Consider the following 21,847-nt stretch of genomic DNA (forward strand, 5'->3'; position numbering starts at 1 on the left):
CTTAATTTATTACTTTTTACACAAAAGGAATAACCAGCTCTGTGACAAAACTATCATTTTATAACCACCACAGAATCTGAACTGAATTTCTGTTTCAGTGCAAGAGGTTTTTATTAAACAAGTAAATAATAGTCTTGTTAATTTCAGCCATACCCTGGGCCTGGTTTTATGTCTCACCAAGCCCAAACAGCTTGGAAGGAAAACCAGCATGGAATATTTTTACCCTGTCTGACCTAAATTTATGTTTGGTTTAGTTCTTCCAAGAGAAAGAGAAGTGGAATAACTACTCCCTCTTCTCAGTTTCTTTTCAGCACTCATATTTTAACTGTGTTCTCAGCTGCCTGCATGAGTCACAGAGAGCTGGGAACAAGAACCCCCCACAATATTGTAATAACTGCTTCCTCAGGAGGGAGCCTCTGTGTGTTTTGGGGGATACCACTAAAAAGCCACAAAAATCTCCTGAAAGCTTCCTTGTACCAGAAACCTCCATGGGAACCAATAGAGGAAGTGACAATATCTTAGCTGCAAAAAGAGATTATTTATGAGTGTAATAATAACAAAGATATCTGAGGATTTCCATACAACTCTCTTGAAATTCATGTAATCGTTCTCCAGCATTTGTAGAGATTTCAGACTGCTGTGACTTTGTGGATTGTTTTGTGTAATGACAGCATTGAATTTCACTGGTCTAGGCATAATTTGGATTTGGTCCTGTGATGTTCCAAGAAACTCTGAAATCCACAGGCTTTTATAAGAACTGGGAGGGTGTTCAGTGCTTGCCACACTGCTCCACACTGTTCCAAGACAATGAGTTCATCCAATGTCCCTTCCTGTACAGTGTAAGTTACATCCAAACTAAATCTGTTTGAAGCTGCCTAAGAAATATTTAGAAACAATGGGGGAAAAGCATCCTTCACTCTGAAATGCCAGAACTTATTGAGAAGAAGCCAGACCCCTCTTCCTCTTGTTCATGTCTGGACTGAGCAGGGCAGAGCAAACCAGGTCAAGGATCTTGTGCAGTGAGAGGAAAAAGGAAAAAAAGGTCAACTTAATCATAAACCACATTCACTGGGGGGTCAAATGGATTCAAAGAGCAAACACACAAGAGTAAAAAGATGTTGTGAAACATTAACAGAGGCTCTTGGTATCAAATGTGCCCATCAGCTGTACAGCATTTATAGGCCTGTGTGACTGAGCCTTAGTGTGCCCTGGCTCAGTCCTGTTGGCTGGAGCTTATCTGCCTCTAACACAGAGGTTCAGTCCTAAATTCCTGCCCACAGACAAGGAGTTGGTCACTCTGAAATCATATCTCCCTACCAGAGACTCTTCCCTTTCTCACTGGGCTACCCTTCCCCTCCTCTCCAGCCACTCTGCTTTCACAGCCTCTTCTGCTGTCATTTCACCTCTGCACAGCTCTGACTGCTCATCCTGCAGCCTCCCCTCCCTGCTCAGTGCAGTTTGCTGAGCCTCTGCACAGGAACAGCCTGACTTTAATCAAGACTATGCAGGAACAGCCTTTCTTCTCTGAGAAAGCTTGTGGACATTACAAGTATTCAGGGTTCGTTCACAACATTGGGTAATGAAGCAGAGCTAAAAATACCATATGTTCCTTTGACATTGCCCATTCATTGCTATAAATGACTGGAATTTTGGTGACTGCAGAACAAAACATGTTTTATGGTTTTGCTTTTAAGTGAAGCTGTGTATAAAGCTCCTTGCCCCTTGGAATATCCCCGTGTTTTACATAAGAGGATAACAAAGTTTATTTGGAAAAGGCGGTGAAGCCTGCAGCTTGTTTTCCTCTCATTTTCTTTAATGAATGAGGAGAGATCTTAGAATGTGTGATCACAGGAGTGGAACTGGCTGAATTTTCTCAGTTATGAGAAAATACAGTGAGGAATTTATTGAGTCTGCCCCCCAGAACATCACCTCTGATTGGCAATTCAGTGCACTGGATAAGCAGAAATCTTTTCAATCAGCTCCAAGCCTCCTCTGCAATCTGTGTAAATCTATTTCAACAACAGAATGAGATTATCAAAGCATGACAGAGAACTGACACATAGGGCCAGATTGTTTGAAGATGTTTATTTTAAGTCATTTCACATAATCTTATTCACTATATTTGTTTTTTGAACTCGGAGAAGGAGAATTTTTTTTTCCCTAGTAATTAAAACTCTGAAGGCGGACACTCTTGCCTGCTCAATAAAAGAACTTATAATATTTTAGAAAGTATTAAAAAAAACTCTTATAAAAACCCTCAACTAATTTCTTCCTTTCAAGTGCTGAAATGATCTAATGCTATTAATAGAAGATTCTTTCTCTGTGGAAAATTTATTCTTCTATTTAAAGCTACTGGGGAAAAGCTTGAAAGAACAAAAAATTATGATTCTGCCATCTGGCTATCAGTACAGCCTTTAGATGATGAGTTCAGATAGTGGCTTTAGAATGCACACATTTATTTGGAAAGAAGGCAGGGTGATAGACAAGGCATCATTTGCATCCCATGGCTAAGACACCCCTGCTAGAATCCCACCCATCTCGTCCCTCAGTGCTGGGGGAAGCAAACTGGGGGATCCCAGACTGACAGCCCTGAAAGCCACAGATCTTCCTTCGTGCCCAAAAGCAGCAGAGCTAATGCAGCAGCAGAATCTCCCCAGGTGCTGCTCAGCCAAGCCTGAGCCTAACCCAGATGCCCCAAGATGAGCAGAGCAGGTGTTGCTCTGTCCCCATGACCTCCCTGCAGAGGGATGAAATTGATACCAGAGCTGGGATGACATCTCATGTGGGCAGAGGATGAGAATTCCTGTCACAATAAATCAGCAAACAGAACACCTCCCCAGGAGTTTAAAAGGACATTTTATACTCAATAGCTCATATCCTGCTTCCAGGCACCTGATCCATTAGGCTTTACTTCCTTGACATGTGCTAGGACTTGGTAATTTTCTTCACATGCTGACTCTGCAGCCAGGTGCCATTCTAGGGATTCACTCTGGAGTTATGAGTTATGTGTCTTGTGCATTCCTGGTGGGATCATGCAGAGATCACATTCACAAAAACACAGGGGTGTGTTGCCCAAAACATGTGACTCACAATAAACACAGAAACCTGAACAGAAGGCTTAAAGCTGAAAATAAAATACTTCTGTGGATGTTGTTATTGCTTTAATAAGGAAATGGAGGCAAAGGATTTGTAAAGTGAACTCTGTGCTAAAGATCTCTGAGTAACCCAAACCCAGTTCTATCTCTGCAGCATCTGCATGGCTGTGAGCTCTAAAATGGAGAGCTAAGCAGCATTCCCCATTTGCAGGCTGCTGGATGGGAGGAATTATGTATTTCCATGATGTATGCATGGCATGGGATTAGATACAGCAGCTCAGACCCCCTAACACAACTTTTCTTCCACAAGAATTTATATTTTCTTCCCTTAGAAGATACAGACACATCAAGCAGGTCTTGGTTTACAGACTCTTGGGCTGGTATCCAATAAATTGAGTTTTAGGGCATTCAGTAACAGATCAAAATGACCACAATTCCAATGGTCCAAAGTGCAGATCCAATAGAAATTCATTCTGCCCTCTCAGATTGTTTAAAATACATTGCTTAGTCCACACTGTTCCTGCAGGCTTTTTGCTGGATCAGGTATCATTTCTCTGCACCACTTGCACTTTGTGCTGTATCAAGAATTGTCTGTCATCCCCCAGTTGGCATCAGTCTGGCATAAAGCACAGAGCTGGCATAAAGTGTAACACAGCTCTGGCTGCTTTGACAGAAATATGGTCATTAGCCCATGCCTGCTCTGCAGGAAACCTGTCCTGCTGTTAAAAGCCCTCGTGCACAGACCTGGTGTCAACACCAGCCTCTCGTAGGATGGCAGTGCCTGGCAGTGCCAGTAGGTGATGGGAAACTCAGGGAACATCTCAGCCCTGAGCTTGGGGTGGCAAAAACGAGACACCCATGGTGGCTCCAGCCCCTGTGCACTCCACTGTGCTCAGTGACCTCAACCCTCACCAGCAGCTCCTGCCTCAAGAGCAGAGAGGAGAGGATTTTCACAGCTGCAGGGGGGGATGAAGAACATCTCTGTTTCCAGGGCAGAAGAGATGCCCTGCCCTCATGTTTGCTCTTCTTGGCTTATGCAGCACAATTCAGTAGCTACTCTGTAGTCTATATCTGTATAATATGTCCATACTGAATATGGCTATGCACGCAGCATTACACATTATATTATGTAACTACATGTTGAAAATCAAAAAAAATCCATCACAGAGTCTGCTGATAATATGGACTTGGTTACAAAATAGCTGCTTCTCATGGAGGTCAGAGTGGGAGAGGGTTTGGGAGCTTGATTTTAGAGGGGCACATTCAGCACCAGAGATTTTGTAAACCCAACCCAGCTCCCCAGTGCTCAGCCTGCCTCGCTCAGCCAGGCTGCTCCTAACCCCTCCTCAATAATGTATCTCATTCATCTGAGCAGCATGCATGATGATTTTCAAATAAAACAAGATAAGGCAAGAGTTAGAATTAGATTTTGGCATCTATTACAGCACTGTCTTACACAGTCATATTTATAATGCTCCAGTGCCTAAATGCACAGTGAAAGGGCTGTAAACAAGAGTTAACTGCAGCTCCATTAAAGGGTTCTTCAGGTCTCCTCATCCCTCCTGGCTTTTCTTCCCTCTGATTCTTTTTTTTCTTCTTTTTTTTTTTTTCCCTGTTTCTCCACCCCTGGCCCCCAGAGCTGGCAGAAGGGCAAGGGGAGAAGGGCAGTGCTACTTTGTATTTAGGCAACATTAAAAGTGAAAAGCTTTGACATCTCCCAAGCCAAAACTGGCAAAGCCAGCTGAAAAAACCCAAATGTTTGTGTTCCAAATTGCCAACTTTTCTTATTTGTTGAAACCATTCCAGGATGGCTTCAGGCTATGCTGAGCTAGCCTAAAGGCAGGTTTAACTTATGTTTTGACCATTTAAGAAGGAAAACAACTCTCTTCTTCCATGATGCTCTTTGGCACTCAGTAAATAAATTTTATCATGGCAACTGCAAAGCCACTTGAGGCTTGAAGACACAAATTTTAAATTAAAGTGGTCCTTGACATCTTGTTTTACAAACTAACCTGGGCACTCTACAGTCATTAAGAATAAAAAGCCCACATGAAGTAGCTTAGTATCATGTATTAGTGTCATGTTTTCCAGTTGTTACTTCAACATAACAGCTGAGTCTTACATAATCCTGTTTTGTAATTATATACCCAAGTGCTTTACAGAGGAAGAAAGCTAAAATGTGTAGTGGGACCTGAGTCAGGTTTATCCAGTGCTGGAAAGAGAAACCTCATCTCTGAATGTTGCTCCAGAACTCTGCCTTTTAGCTTCTTGAGCTAAATCCTAGAGCCCAGCAATTTCTGACTGGTCACAGGCTGGGGAAGTTCCCCAGAGCTCTCCTGTCCTTGCTCTGAACATGGTAGAATTCACAGTTTGTGAGGTCTGAGGGTGCACACATGGATAATGTAGCTGTTTTGGGTTTTTTAACCAAACCTGAATGCTGTGCAGAATGACTGCACAGAAAAATATTTTCAATGATTGCAGCGTGCAGCTGTACACGAAGGATGTGCATATTTAGACCTAATTTGAGATCTTGCTGCCACAGCTGGAGGTATGAATCATATAATGGCTGTGGGTTTGGGCTGTTGTGATGTGGATCCACTCAGCTGCACAAGCAGAGGCAGAGATTGCCTGTCCACACCTTCCTGCAGGCTCAGTTCTTCATCCCCTCCTGGACATTCTGTGCAAACAGAGGAAACTTCACAGGGCTCAGCCTCCACAGCCAGACCTCACTGCACCAGCACAAATCCTTGCCATGACTCTCCCCAAAATCCATTAATCTTTGGAGGAAATGAGAGCAGAGGCTAATGAGGGACGGCACCAGCAGCTACTTCCTACAAATCCAGCAAGGTAACAGTTTCTAGCAGGACATGTAATAAAACCAAGCCCTGCCAGGATGCACAGTTACAGGGGAATTTAGTTTGAAGTCAAATCTGATGCTGACTGGCTTTCTTCAGTGAGATACGTGACACCTGGTCTCCTTATCTCACCTTATCAATTTAATCACATTTTTAATGAGCAGACATATAAAAAGTAAACATTTCATTTCTCTTCTTACAATACAAATTTTCTTTCTATGCTGCTTACTTTGAATAATCAGAGTTCATTTTTAAACCCTTGTTCAATATTTCATTCCAAGGATTTCACAAGCATCTTTGAAATGCTATTTTGAATCTTCAGCAATGTTTAATGCAAATTTCCAGGGATTTTCCCCCCTCTCAAACCGGGCTCTGTCTTTCAGAGTGGGGGAAGAGCTGTTTCATGGTTTGCTTATGAATCCAGCTCCATTCCCACCTGAGAGAGAAGTGAGAACTCTGAAGACCAGGATACAGGTGAACTGTGGGGAATTTCTGTAGTAGCCACCTATCTGTGGTCCATAAAAATCTAAAAGTCATTCAGGGGTGTGTCACTTTCTATTATGAATTCTGAATGAAAAATCATTAACTACTCCCAAACAAAGTAGCTCAGTGGGATAAGCATCAGACAGTGTTTCAGCAGTTATGGAATGAAGATATATTTGTGTCTTGATACATGTGCAAATAACAGTAACTGGCATTGATAATGGTATTTGGGAAGCTGCTGTGCAATTTTATGCTCAGAAGAAAATAATCTGATGTGTCATTTGGCATAAATTGCCTCCTCTGGATTTGCAGATCACCACAGTCCTCTCCCATTTTAATTGGGTTTCACTGCACTAATTTCTCTGGATTATTGCATTTATCACCTTTCAGATGATTGTTAAATCCTGAATTGAAAAGGAATTTTCACCTATCTTTCATCTTCCAGATAAGAACAAAATAAGAAAAAATGGAAGAAATTCTCATTATCTGGAGTAAAGGGAGAGGTGAGAGGATCCTGCTGCTTTTCTCTAATCTGGGCAGTGTTTTTAGCTGACTTCCAGCAGCAGTGCAGGTGTAAAGTCTCCATGGGGCACTGAGCCTGTGCCATAAAATAGGCCCAGTTTTATTTGTCTGGCACTGAAAACAAGGGAGAAGATTTTTGACTTGCAGACACAGGGAGAGAAACAGTCCTTTGGCTTTATTACCATTGCCAGGGGTGTGAATTACATCCCCTTGAAAATTGCATATATTCCCCTGTTCTTTTTTTATTTTAAGTAGGAGAGGGGCAAGAAAAAGGGATGGATCCCCTTGGCCATCTGGTTTTTGAACCAGCAGAGTGCATGTGCATCAAATTTTCAAGGCTTATTCCCCCAAAGTGAAAATCAGAAATTTACATTCTGAAATTTTGATACTTGGATGTGTTTGTCCATCTTGCCAAGTGCTGCTGAGGAAGTGGTGCCTGGTGATCATGTCTGGAGAATCTTGCAAGAGACTGAGATCTAATTTTGGCAAAAAATATAGTGCTGCAAAAATAACATTAGGGTCTGATAGCTCAGTTTTCTGTGAGTGACAGAGCTTATTTCTTCTTGAAGAGCATTAATAGATTTTGCAGATAGACAATAGAAATAAATTAAATTTTCTGGCCCACGTGGTTATTCAGCAGAGCTTGGTAAAGTGAGTCATAAGGGCTCAATAGCCCATGGTTTAATTTAAGTTACATGACTTCTAAGAAAATCTTAAGATTTTTGGGGGAGGGAGATTAACTTTTTATAGAAAGAATTAAAGAACAAGGAAAGACCAGGGAATAAATCTGAAGGAATTTGGTGCACAAAGTTGGCACAAGCAGCCTCAGTGGAAGACAGGAGGGAGAGAGCCATCCTTCATGTGGAATAACCTAAAGGAATATTCTAAAGGAATACTTGGTAGCCAAATGATACAAAACAGATTAAGCAGAAGCAGAAGGTTGAGGGAGAGCTGGCTGAATTAAATATTCCAGTAACTGGCAGATCAGCCACGTGAGGCATTTTCCTCTTCAGCCACTGCACAAGGGTCAGGAATTTGCTGTACAATTAACAAATCATGGGATACTCAAACAAATCAGTGCTTTCATCAGCTTCTACCATTTCATCATGTAACTTCTTAAATTGATTTTATATTTTAGGCTATATATTCCCTGAAATACATTTCTCTGCATATGTGGAGCATGAAAAATTAATCCATTAACAGGTATTCTTTAACTAGGTCTCGAGAGTGCTGTGAGCCTGAATTATGCTGCATTTTCCAGTATCTTTTTAATTTTGCATGTTCTAGATAAAAAACAGTTTCCTTTAAAAATGGTTGCTCTCTTCTCTGTAATGACAGGAGGGAAGAGGATATTGAAAAGTTCCTCATCAGCATAAATAAATTAAAGTCCCCACTTCAGAGAAGCCAAGAGGAATGAAGGTCCATTAAATGTTTTAAGAGGAAGCTGGAGGCAGAGATGACCAAAATGAAGCTCCCCAGTCTAAATATATTAGCAACTCTCTCCACAGTTGGATTTTTAAATGTCACATAATCTATTAAAACTGAAACATCTTTGAAGGTAGCACAGTCAGAGGAGGGACTGTGCTACCACATATTTAAATAATGGAGTATCACATTTGCAGTTTTTAAACCTGTATTTGCAGGTTAAAATTCAGCTTTCTGCTAACAGGGCCAGTCCTGTATTTCTGCCTCTCCCCAGGCTCCTCCTCTCTTTGTTATCCCTTCCTCTGCTGCCTGATGATGCCTCCTTTTGCAGGATTTCAAAGATTTGCAAAAATTTCACAGCAGTAATCCTGTCATGCAGCCAGGGAGATCTATGTACACTATTTATAAACTGATACATTTCCACTGGCTGCACAATAGCAAATTCATGATTAATTAGATATTATTTTAGAGAGCTTCTCACACAGCCAGTGTTGTCAGCTCAGGATTCAACCCCAAGTTTTATGGTATTTATGCTTCAGTGTGGTTTACTTCAGGCAGATATTGATAAACTGGACACTATTTACATTTCTTGTGTCACTTTTCATAAAGAATGTCTTGTGCATGAGTCAAGATACCCCAAACCTGGAAGATCTGTTGATTTTTTTCTTTGTACAGCCCTACCACTGACTTGCCTGTTGGCCTTGAGCAACCTTTCCCTTCCCTCTGGGTTTCATTTATCCTCTTTGAGTAAAAGGGATACAAGGAATTTAATTTACTTTGAAAGGTATGATTACCACTCACAATGTCCTCTGGAGTCTTGGGATAATGGATGGATGTGTGTTTAATAGAGAGGACATTCCTGGCAGTGGCTTTGGCAGGAGGATCCTTCCCTGTGACAGGAGCACCATTTCAGGGCTCAGGAGGGGGAAGGAGAAATATGCCCAGAGTTTCTGAGGTGGTCCTGCTCCATCCATCCTGGCAAACTTTAATTTTTGAATACCAACATTCTCCCTGCAGTATCTCCTTAATTTTTCCATTGCCACTTATTGTGGTTTATGACAGTTTTATCTTGAGTTATGGGCATAGTTTTTCACCTTGGTTTCAAACATAGTTTTTATCAACTTAAAGTCATCTTGTAGGCATCTTCCTTTCTGGTCTGTTTATTTTAGGGTTTTCTTTTTTTCCTGATCCCCTCATTTTTACATGGGCCCTTTCCTAGAAATTAAGCACCTGGATGCACTGGGCCTCCTATTCCCCCCCAAAAAATAAAACTGTATTTTGGCTCTTACTCCTTCAAACCTTTTGAGGTGAGCCCCAAGCACCACTTGAGATGAAATCCAGAATTCATTTCTTTGGGTCCTGAAACTGCTGTTGGGTAGAGCAATTGTTTACTATGTCCAAAATTATTCATCCCTCTTGTCTCAAAGAGAAAAGGATCCAGGCTGTAAGAGGGGAACCTTCTACCACTGATACTATCTGCAATTTACAGCTTTTCCTCATAATCTTTTTTTTCACTGAAACTTGAAAATTCCGAAGTTCCATTTAAGTCTCTTTTATTCACTTGACATGGTTTTTTTTTTTCACTGAGATGGTTTTGCAAATATTAACAACCTCTGTAAACAAGACCAAACCACACAGGGGAAACTCCTCCTTAACCTGATCCCTGAAGAGCCATTTGGAACAAATGGCTTTGCATAATCCAGCTTTTTCTAATTAGCATCTCTGGCAAAAAGCCACTTGGGTATATTTGATATCCTTTTATCTTAAGATTAAATTTACATTTGCTGCTAGGTAGCTCTGACATCTTCATTCTTGTTTTAGATCTCTGTCATAACATGATTATTGTGTGATCACTGCTCACAGCAAACCAGCCCCTATTTGTAAATGGCTCAGGCTCACCCACAGTGATGGGCTCTACAGTCCTGCCAAAGAAGAATTTTTCAGGATTTTTTCCAACTTAGAATTCAAAAACTGTTGGTGTAAAAGCTGCAGGGCAGGTTTAGAGTATTTTTGGAGCTATTTAACAATTCCAAAAAATAAGATGGAAAAACAACCAAGAAAATAATTGATAAACAAGAATCTTTTTTTGAAGAGATTGCAATTTAAATATTCTAAAGAAGGTTAGCCCAGCTTTACAAGACAGACTACAGCATAGATTTTAATGAATTTTCCGAAGTTTTGAAGAACTGAGAACAACAGATCCTTTCCTTAATCCAGTTCTCTAACCACAAAATCTTTTCCAACCACAGACAACCAAGCACTTTGGAAAATAACTTTTCAAGGGCAGATCCAGTATCAGTGTTATAAATCCTTCCAGCTCTTATGAAATCAGTTGATCTATTACGGATTATATCAACTGAGGATCTGCCACAGAACTCTCCAGTAAAAAATAAGTTAAACAATATAAATCAAAGGAAAGTGCTTTCATAAACACTAGATATATTAACAAAAATTCTTGTGCCATGAAAAATTCCATAACTTTTAAAAAAAATATGTTTGAATAGAATTTTTTTTCAATGCTTGGAAACAATGAGAAAGTTCTCTGGTCACAGCAGGAAATGTGTAAATCAGATCAGTCATTCATCTAATTTATTTTAGGAAGTTTCACTATTCACTAAGGTTCCCTACAGCTGCTTTAGTGAGAACCTTTATTGTAAAGTGCCAAAAAAGATGGAAAATATCCTACCATGCAAAGTTACCTCTCCCAGACATCCCTTTCTGAGATTAGAAAAAGAAAAATCAAACTGCAATGCAATGCAAAGGTAGAGTGTCTGCTACAAATCAAACAGGAATCTAATTCTGTTCACCATACAGGCCTTTGGGATTTTCATAACTTCTGTGCTTAATCAGATTCCATTTGATGGCCATTCATTAAGGAAAACATTCCCATTTCCCCAGGAAAGCAGATTTCTCCTCCCAACAGCTTTGTGCTCCACTCTCCCTTTACCACACGAGTCTGTTGAGTGTTCAGGTCAAAACCACAGAGCAGGAAAACACTAATGCAGAACTGGAAATCCTTTACTTGTTTTCATTTGAGGTTTGTTCACCTCAAACACCACCAGGAGAGTGAGGGAAAGTGCTCCAGTCACACAAGTCTGAAGTTGTACTGGGCACTTCTTACTAAGACCATGCTGAAACAAATACCACAATGCAACCCATAAATCAGCTCCTTTTCAACCCATTAAAAACTGCATAAATCACATTCTGTCAGCTCAGGGCTGCCTTATAATTGCAAAATAGTGCCAAATTTCCAGCAGAAACAAGGGCTTGGTGCTGGACAAGATTAGAGCTCCATAAATTAATCAAGTATAATTTACCCACTCATAATATCAATAATCATGCAGCACTCATAGCATGCTCTTATGTCCAACATTTAATGCTTACAGCATAGCCATCATTGATTATTATGTTATGAAGGCTACCACTACTAGAAATTACACATTACAGATTCAATCTATTGACTAATACTAAAAATCTAATGGCAAAAAACCATACTGTTCATTTCAATGGAGATTAAAATATTCTTTCTAGGCTCACTTTAAAAAGAAACACTGAAAATCTCCTTAACCCTTTAATGTGCATTATTTAACTTCTTTTTTAAGGAAGTAACCTGGGTTATTTCAATGCTACATTTCACAGCATTGCCTCAGAAAATACTGAGTGGGCAAAACTGAGGATGATGGACTACAAGTGGGAAAGGAAACAAATAGCTAAAGGCAGAACAACTTCTTGATTGGTTTGGCCTACAAAGCACATCCTAAAACTCTATCCCAGACTTAGAATTAAGAGAAGAAAAATCGTGCCTTGGAATGGTTAAGTGTAGGATTAGAAATATAAAAGAGAGGAAGAAAATTTCAAAAGAGACAAAATTCAGCTGGAGAGATCTGAAGGTAATGAAACAAGTTGAATTCACAGCACACTGTCCTCCAGAGGCTCCAATGGAATCCAAGATTTCAGACACTGTTTCTCTCTTGGGAAATACCTGATAGGTGCTGGTGAAGGTTCCACCTTTGGGTCAGTTTGTCACCTGTAACTCCCTGCAGCAGCTCTGCTGACAAAACCCTGGTGCTGAACTCTGTGGCAGAAGGTCTGGGGCTGTTTTAATTGATATTCTGAAGTCTTTACCAGAGCTCTCACATGGCTGCTGTTGGCTACATAATCTTATACAATATTCTACAGTCATTCCCTGAGAAATTGTATGATGGCTTGGCTGCAAAAGTTGTGGATGGGTCAGGGAACTGTGGAAAAAGGAAGTGGAGAAGGCCCTGGAGATCTGTTTCTTTCTCCTGCCAGACTGCCAGGGGGGAAAGAGTAAATCATTTAAACAAGGTGCTCATCTTCACAGCACAGCTGACATGTAAATCTTCAGGTTGTTGAGAATCCACAACAGAATTGAGTAAGACATTATTCTCTAAGCATGCAAAGAGCTGCCTTATCTAATGGGTCTGGAAAACCAGAGGTACACATCTCAAGTGAGGCAGTCAAAATCAGCATCTTCAAATCTCTCTCTGCTGCTCTGCACACCCCTCCAGTCTGTGAGGTGGACACTCCAGCCCCACACTGCTCAGAGCTTTTGTGCAGCAGGTGCTGTAGTGACAGGCACTACATAAAAGCTTCTGAATATATTAATAACTTCTGCCCTCACAGATTACTGGAAAAAAATGTTTGTGATGTGCACTTTAAGGCTGCATCACAATGCATATGCACAAGAAACCAAGTGAAATTTGTAGAGGCAACCATAATTCTGGCACTTCCTAAGTTTTTAGTGTCTGCTTTTAAAATCTTCATAATGTGCTTTTAACATAGCAGCTTTCTGGTATATAACATGTGATTATCTGAAATTACATATATTTTTTCACTGTATCTGGAGAACATTTTGTTTTGTGCTTTAGAAGGATCCCGAAAATAATCGTTATTTAACAAAATCATCCCTGGCTTTCTTTTCCCTTTGCTTTTATGTGGAAGCCACAGAACAGCTTTTCACATACCAGATGAATAATGTGTAGGAAGAGTGAGAGAGGAAGGGAATTGATAGCTTCTTTTTAAGTATGTGAATTTAATTTCACCAGGCACTTTAATCATAATGCAGATCCAAATTTACAGGGGAAAAACATCTCCTGAATGCTCCTATATGTTGGTTTATATACATGACTGAAAAAGTTCATGTTCTAGAAAAGAATACATTTCTTTCCTGGTTTTTTCAACTGTTTGAAAATGAATATACATCAATATCTTAAGTACTAGGCAGCATAAAAACATTCTGCATCTTCAAACTACAGCAAAATGCAATCAGAGGCTTGCTGGACAACTGTTAGATTACCTGACCAGATTTAGAGGTTTCACAGACAGAAATTTTCTTGCACTGTTGGATTTTTTTTTTTAGCAAAGCTCTTTTTCTATCAGTGCTAAGAAGAAAAAAATGAGCTATCCAACACATCCTAAACTCAAAAGTACTGTGGCACTTGCAGTAAGAAAAATTCCTTGTTTCCTGCCCCCATTCCCTCCAGCTTCTCTGCAATGTAACTGCAGACATAAATCCCTCTCCCCGTTGGAAAAGTGTATCTATTGATCCTGAAATCAGCACATGTAACAGTTATGCAATTGATCTGCCAGCACCATCCCCAGCTCCCAGTTTGGGAGGAAAACATTCCTGGTTATGGAACGGATGATTTTCAGAGCCCTAAGAATGAAAGAATAATTCTACTTGTTTAGGTAAAAGAGAGCCAATGGAATTTTTTTCCTCTATTCCTAATGATCACAGAAATAACACATTCTTGCATATTTTATCACAAGCAAAAGATCCAAGAAATCCTAATTCCTTCATGTTAAAAGCCCACAGCATTCCCTCAATACAGAGCCGCAGAAATACATTTCAAACATCCGAAGCTTTAATGCCCACTCACCTCAGCTAAAACTCCCAGCAAACAGATCAGTTAAGGAAAATAAGGCATCTATAGCAGGAAGGAAATATTTATCCATCTTTCTATTCATTCCTTTTATCCCTTGCTACTCACCTCCAAGAGCTGCTGTTGCTCGGAGCTCACAGAAGGCAGCAGCTCAATCCGAGGAAGAAAAGGGATATTTCCTTCCACCCTCAGTTACTGCTCTCCCTTGAAACTCCTTCACTTTCTCTTTCAAGTTGCACAGAAACACGAGGATGGACCCTTTGGGCTCTCTCCAGGTCTGTGTATATTATGTAAAACAGATGAATGCATTTCCTGCTTTAACCACAGAAAGCATGTCTGCACTGACAGGCACTGGGACCATTAATGGTGACTGTGTGCAACTGTGCAAGCCCACGGAATGCTCAGAACTGGGCTCAGCTCTCTAAATGCAGAACCAGAAGAAAATCTGCAAATCAACTTCTCTTTGTTGCAAAAGTTTCTCTTTTTCTCTCCCACAGCAGAGAAAGTGTGCTGTTTAACCAGCACATTTCACTGGAAATGCTGGAGCAGAGCTCTAGACTTGGTGTAACACCAGAAACAAACACACCAGGGATGTTCTGGCCATTAAAATGCCTCCAACCCCAGCGTAACTTTCGGTCAGCTACCACATCAAACCTGTGATTCCTTTCCCCAAGACAATTTTGTCTTGTAGCACTGTCAGCAAACTGCTCCAGCACTGCTTGAAAAGATTCCAGCCCAAATTACAGTTGTGAAAGCCTGTCCTGGCCTCTTCCCTTACTATTTTTTTCTAGAATATTTACATTTCATATTATTCCCCACCCAGTCTTAGTGATAGTTCCCAGAATGCAGGAAAACAGTTTTTCCTTCCTGCAATCCTAAATGCCTTCATTAGGGAGACTTAATGTTGAAGTGTTTGGGAAGGCAGATGCTCTGGATTTAAAAGAAACAGGAGAGGACTCAGTGAACAGCTGCATTGCTCTCAGCTTCCAGAGAGCCATATTTCAGAATGGTTTTCTACATTATTTTGTCAGTGGGAACATATTATTACCGTCTATATTTAAAAAATACTGGCTTTCCTGCACGAAGGCAACAGCAGACTTAAAACCACAATGACTGTTCTGTGCAAGAATTCTGTGCCAATGATGCAGAAAATGAGATCCAAGTGAAAAACAAAGTGGTTTAGAAGGTCCTTGCTTGCAAGGTGTCTGTACAGAACTGGCCTAAAATCACTGGTACAGGAATTCTCGTACACTTTAATCAATATTCACAGCTCTTTGTTGAGATTTCACTGACTGTTCAGTAATACCTTGTTTTTACTAATGAGCACTATTTCATTACATCTGTAGTACACTGAAATGCTGGAAATTAAACCCATGTTCCAAAGTTAATTTTCTTCTCTTCTTAAAGAAAATATTTTTCAAGTAAACTGAGCACTGTCTGTTTCTGTAGATATTCAATCATATAATTCCTGAAAGAGTCTGGCAAACAATTCCACTTTGGAGCCCTGAGCATAGACTAGAGAACTGCCAAAACCCAGGGAGAAAATCTAAATGCATTTTTTATAAAGTCTTATAAATTTAAAGTAAATCACAATCCTTTTTTCCTCAGGAAATAGATATTAACAGTTTTTTTCTCTTATTGAGTCTTCTTATGCATCATCTCCAACCACCCACGTTTATTTTCCAGAATAGTTTAGGCAGTGACTAAAGGATCCACTGCAGCTCAGGTAAATTGCTTCTTCTGAAAAAAGTGCACTAATCATGTGGATAATATAAAATTGATTTGGTTTAATTCAATGAACATATGTAAAACAGAGCTTTCAGTCATAAATAGGACTTCAGTGGACAGCCCATTGTTTATTCCCTAAGGGGTGCTTTAGGGAATAAGTTTAATGAAGTACTGTTTCAACAACTTATTATCATTGGGAGTCTTTTAATTAATTTCAGTGGCAGTTAGTTTAAAAAAAATACAATATCCATCTCTCACCATTCTGTGCACAGAAATCATTTCCTTCTGATTACTGAAGTTCTGGAAAAAGCTATGACCAACGAAGATCTATCTTCAAAAGTAAATAAAACTATTAGGCAAATTCTCTATTAAAAATTAAAGAGTCTTAAAGCAAAGTTCCCAAACATGTGCTTAAATTCAAGAACTTAGTCTTTACAAGATTAATAGGATTCATTTGTCATGGAGATGCCTTATACCAAACAGGCTTCTTTGAGTTTTAAACCCATGTTTGCTAAGCTTCTAAATACTTGAAATTTAGGCACACAAGTTTAAAAATCTGGGAAAAGCTTCTTAAATGCAAGTGAAAAATAAACAAATCTATCCTGGTGCAGAAGTTGCTATGAATCATCAGGCCTAGAGAAGTTACCCAATGCAGGAGCTGTGTCACAGCCACTGCAGCAGCCAAGGCAAGAAGAAACTTTGGATACAGGAAAACAAATGAATAAATATCTTGAGGAAGCTGATGCTTTGTATTCTTGCTGATGGGAAAAATTCCCCAAAAGCCTAGAATGGCTTAACTTCAGATTTTTCAATGCCATAAATAAAATTTTGCCTCCTTAACAGGACTCAGACTTAATCTTCCCTTTCTGCATGAGACTCAGGACTCTCATTTTTACACTTCCAGATATGAAGCACCTCTGGGTACTTGCACTGCAGGAATAAATCATCTCTACAGTGAATACAGGCCCTTTTAAAGCATCTCTTTTAGAATCTCAGCTTCATTCATCCACTTTGTATTCTCCATGGAATGGAATTCTCCATTTCTTAAGAAGAACTAGGTTTTAGTCAAGATTTTCTTAGCAAACACGCTTCAAGTATGTGAAGTTCATAAAGCATCCCAAATGTCTCATGTAAAATTCTGTGAATGTGGCAGTAGCTTTGGATAATAGTTTATATTTCAGCTGCCAATGTATTTCTGTGTTAGAAGACATTCATTTATTTATGAGATTCATAGATCCTTGAATTAGAGCTAAAATATAAGACAGTCTTTGCTGGTAATAAATTGTGACTCCTTTCACTGAAGCTGGCCAACATTCCATCTTCCAGTGCCTTACTGTGCAACTTCTTTAAAAGTCTTCCAGTAAAAAGAGATTAAATTGTCAGAGTTACCAGGTAATGGCTTGGGCAGTTGACAGAGCACGAACCTGGCACACAGAGCATGTGGCCATTGAAAATCTTGTTTCCTCACTGAGGAAGGGGTCACTGGGTGCAAATGGGGTAGGTCACCTCTTGGAATTCCAAGATGGATTTTCTGTTTCTTTTGAATCCTGTTTTCCAAGAAAAAGATGATAATGAGAAAAATCTGTCTGTGCATTAGAATGCTGAGTGCTAATTTTAGAACTCTTCAAATAGAATCAGAAGACTCTCTGAGACACTTACAATGAAGAAAAATTGGCATTTGAGGAATCCTTCTTAAAAGGTTTTAAATTAGGTGAAATTAGGACTACAACATTCAGTATTTCTTAAATACTCATGAATTTTGTTTGGATTCAGTTTTGAGACTTTTTTTTCTATGAGACTTAATGAATACCTATAGAAGAGGCACAATCATAAAAATTGGAAACAGCTACTCTTTAAAGCAAAAACTTTAAGATTAGATTTAGATATACTGTAGAATGAGGCATTTGTTCTCTTGTTGTCATGAACCCAAAGAAAAAATCTCTCTTATTTTAAAGTCTTTTTCACTTGAATACACTTAAAATGTTTGGAGAACTTTGTTACTACTGCAGTAATTAATATTTGCAACCTTTGCTGACTTGAAATTAATGTTACATTAAGTAGAAAAAGAGAGACCAGAGATTCCAATATATTCCTGGAAGTACCTTTATAATGTACTAACAATTATACTTAAAAGCTAGAAAATTCACATGCTACTATCACTGTGTGTCTTGCTCCATCTTAATTAGGATATTTGGGGGTTTTAAATGTGGCAATAAGTTCCTTTCATTTTCTCAAGAAGGCCTTTTTTCAATTTTTATTTTCATCATCTGTCACAGAAATTTGTTGTATGTGTAAGCAATTTAATGGTTCACTGAAAGGTTGTTATGCAACTGAGTTGTATAAAACCCTGTCCAAGCCCAGAAATTACTGTAAGAGGGAAACACTGAAATGGTGAAGGGCTGACATTTAAATGTATTTTCTGTTGGTATTTCTGTCTTTTGTCAGTGGGTTTGTAGAGCTCCTGTGAGGGCAAGAGGGAAGAGATTACCTAAAGTTGGGATGTCAGGGATAAAAAGCCCAGGCGAGAGTCTGGAGCCCTAACGTAGCCAAGGGGACTCAGCAGTGCCATTTCTGCTTTGCAGAGCTCTCAGGTGATTATTCCAACACAGAGCTTTCCCAACAGAAGCCACTCAGTGCAATGCTGAGCTATGATTAAAATCATTAAGGCTGGATTCATCAGTGCAGGTGATGAATGATTAAATGCATCATTCCAAGTGCACCAGGGTCAGGACTTGAGGGCTTTCTATCAATACATGTTTGTACTCCTGTAAATGAATACAGTGGATGGGAAATATGATCAGCTGGTGAAGATGGCACTGAGGCAAATATACTGTGGCACCCTGTGACAGCAGGTACAGCTATTTCCAGAGTGAGGGTGAGGGTGTAATTAATGCAAATCACAGATCCTGCTAGGATTCCTCAGGTCACTAAATCAGTTCTATTGCTGTTGACCATTGTGTGATTAACCACAGAGCAAAGCACTGCCCTGTGAGTGAGGGATGGATAATGGGATCCTGAACTGATTACACCTAAGTACTACTCCAAAAGCAGTGAAAGACCCAGCACTAGGGTTTTTATTTCACCAACACTGATTTCTACAGGAATAAGAGCTCTTCTTAAGGTATATGACAGAACAAAGACATATCATCATGCTGTACCCTTGTTCCTGCAGTAACAAGATAGAACTTCACAAATTCAGTTTATTTTCCAACCACAGCATCCTCTGAGAAACTAGAAACTCTTCCTTGCAAAGAATCTTTGTATTGGACTGGATGATCTTCTGTGATCCCTGCCAGCCTGAATCACTCTGTGATCCTGTGATCTGCTTATGTAACCCCCACAAATAAAATACACGTCCACATCCATCAATTATTTACCAATATTTCTACAGATGCCCCAAATATGTTTTTGACCTTCAGGCGAAAAAGTGAAGCACAGTAGAAAATTCCACTTGCCCAAAGCTGGAAAAGCTTAGAAGTCTGTAAATTATCCACACTTCTAGAGTGCAAGAGTAACTTTGGTAAAGCAAGAAACAGTAAATCAGGTTCATTTTGTACAAAAACTACAAAAGTGAAACAGTTGTTGGTAACCAGCACCACTCCTTGGGATGAATTTCTCTATTTGCAATTGAAATTCCTAGTTTGAGCACTAAAGAAATTTTTAAGGGAAGCTTTACGGACATTACCTAACACCACACACAACATGTATTTCTCTTCTCACTTGTTAAAATAAGATTTTTGTAGCTTCTAACATTGGTCACACAAAGCATATCATTTGAAACAGGGATGACCACTTTTTCACAAACCAACATAAAATAAAGTGAAAAGAGTGATGTGAAAAAGCAGTAGCACTCAACTGTAATCCCTGTAGGATTTTCTCTTATCACTTCCCACATTCTATGAGCATTCCTCACAATCTCTCTTGCCTTTTCACTTGAAGTTGTGATGGTCTTTGCAGAGAATAATCAGTGAGAAGGCAATTTCTGCACTGCATAAAAGTACATAGTTTGTTTCTAGTCAGTGCTGAAAACACTGACTGTCCTTCCTGTATGGGATAAATCATGAAACAACTGAATATGAGGACAGTGTAGGTGGCACAGGACTTAGAACTACATTTCCATTCCTTGGAGGATTAAAACTGGATAAAGTTTTTATCCATACCCACAGATCCAAATCAGCATGTCAGGAATTGTTGATTTTCCTGTCTGGTAATGCTTTCATGGACTGTTGTTTTGGGCCTCTCTTCATCAGCCTCCCTCCAAAACTGCTGTAAAAATTTGAGACTGGCTCTACATTAACCAAATAATAAGGGTAGGATATCCCAACATGTTATTTATATAAACTCACAGCTATCTCTTGCCCTGGGAGCTCCAGGGATGAGGGAATGTGGACCACGGAGGGCCACACCAGTGTTCAGCACCAAGGTCAGCTCAGGACTATGAGCAGCCAATAGAAAAGGACCCTGATGCACAAAAACGTCAAAACTCCCATCAAAACCACAGAGAAATCTCAACACTTGTTGAACAGAAATAGAGAAGATTTTTTTTTTTTAATCTAGACCTTATATTTTATTCATTAACTGCATTCTCTCATTTTATTCATTCTGCATTCTTTATAGGCCACTCAACGAGGAATATAATGCAAATAGATGTGAGATAACACATTTTTATCACTGTTTGTAAGACTATTTACTTTCAGCAGTGCACAATGCAGCTGCAGTGGAAGAAAAGCCAGAAAAATTGAGCACTTGCACTTGCATGTACTTTTCTTTGAACCCTTTATGTACAATATATGGGCTCAATCCTGCCTTTAGGCACAAGCTTGAACAAAGATCATAAATTGAACAATCTCCAAAGACATAATATTGTAGTACAGCTCCCTCTTGGCTTCATGATAGGCCAGCCACAAATGAGGTTTTTTGGGAGTATTCAGCAGCATGTGAGCAATGCCCTGGACACACTCAGCCACCAGGGCAGGGCACTGACCCCTGAAAAACCTACTGCTCCCTCCACTTCTTGTCTGCCCCTCAGCTACATCCCCCCAAAATGTGTGTCCCATGCATGCAGAGTGAGACAGACACACATTTTCAGTTCCTTCAGTGGATGGATGGCTCTAGAGATTGGTTCTGTGTAGGCTTAGCTGATTTTTATTCCCTCCAAGTATGGAAAACCTGGAGATGCATTGGGTAGATTGAGATTAATCTATTCCTGACTTAAACTGATCTAGATGTGTGTGAGATGCTCATTCAGAAAGCATCTTAATATATTTTAGACATGTAAAAAGGCAAATGAGGTCCTACTGGATTAATTATGTATCAAGTTAATGAGAGCTTTAATATTTAGAGAAGAGGTTGTCATAGGTTCTGAACAAGTTCTGTGACAATTTACTACTGATAACAAAGCTGGCCTGGGAGTCTAAAATTTCCACAACTTCGAGGTGTTGTGGGTGTAGACAATTTTGGTATATTCTTCATAAAACCCCAACTGCAGTAAGGTTAGAAAATCTTCCTGATTAAGTTACCTGGGATGTGTACAGACTAGAGAGAACATGGCAAAAATGCACATGGGAGATCCCAGAACAAAGAGAAAAATCAATCACTGCAGGTTTACTTAAGTGGCCAGACTGATACATCACTGCACACAAAGACATTTCAGCCCAAAAGTTGTCCTTTCCATGAATCCTACAAGCTTTTTTACATGGAAATGCTTACAAAATCTAATCCAATTTACCTAAGTGCATGTGCTTGGAAGTAGCTTAATTAAACCACAGTATATTTGCATGAATACTCTCTCCTAGAATTAAAGTAATCTTAATTCAATTTAGGTTCATTTACT

At 39.6% G+C, this 21,847-nt stretch overlaps 1 protein-coding gene across 3 annotated transcripts in view; it reads right to left on the reverse strand.

Annotated features, from left to right (window-relative positions):
• PHACTR3 (phosphatase and actin regulator 3) overlaps positions 1-21,847 on the reverse strand; it is a 100,180-nt gene that overhangs the window by 58,363 nt on the left and 19,970 nt on the right. Inside the window, exon 1 of one of the 3 annotated variants that reach the window (XM_071447076.1) lies at positions 14,395-14,647. The exons of the other annotated variants lie outside the window; for them this stretch is intronic. The gene's annotated coding sequence lies outside the window, so the exon portion shown is untranslated. Of the gene's footprint in view, positions 1-14,394; positions 14,648-21,847 lie in introns of those variants that run through there. 3 annotated transcript variants of the gene reach the window in all.

Source organism: Agelaius tricolor, unplaced genomic scaffold, assembly GCF_023055355.1.
Source record: "Agelaius tricolor isolate 1412-34295 unplaced genomic scaffold, bAgeTri1.0.p SCAF_23, whole genome shotgun sequence".
Lineage (NCBI taxonomy): Eukaryota > Metazoa > Chordata > Aves > Passeriformes > Icteridae > Agelaius > Agelaius tricolor.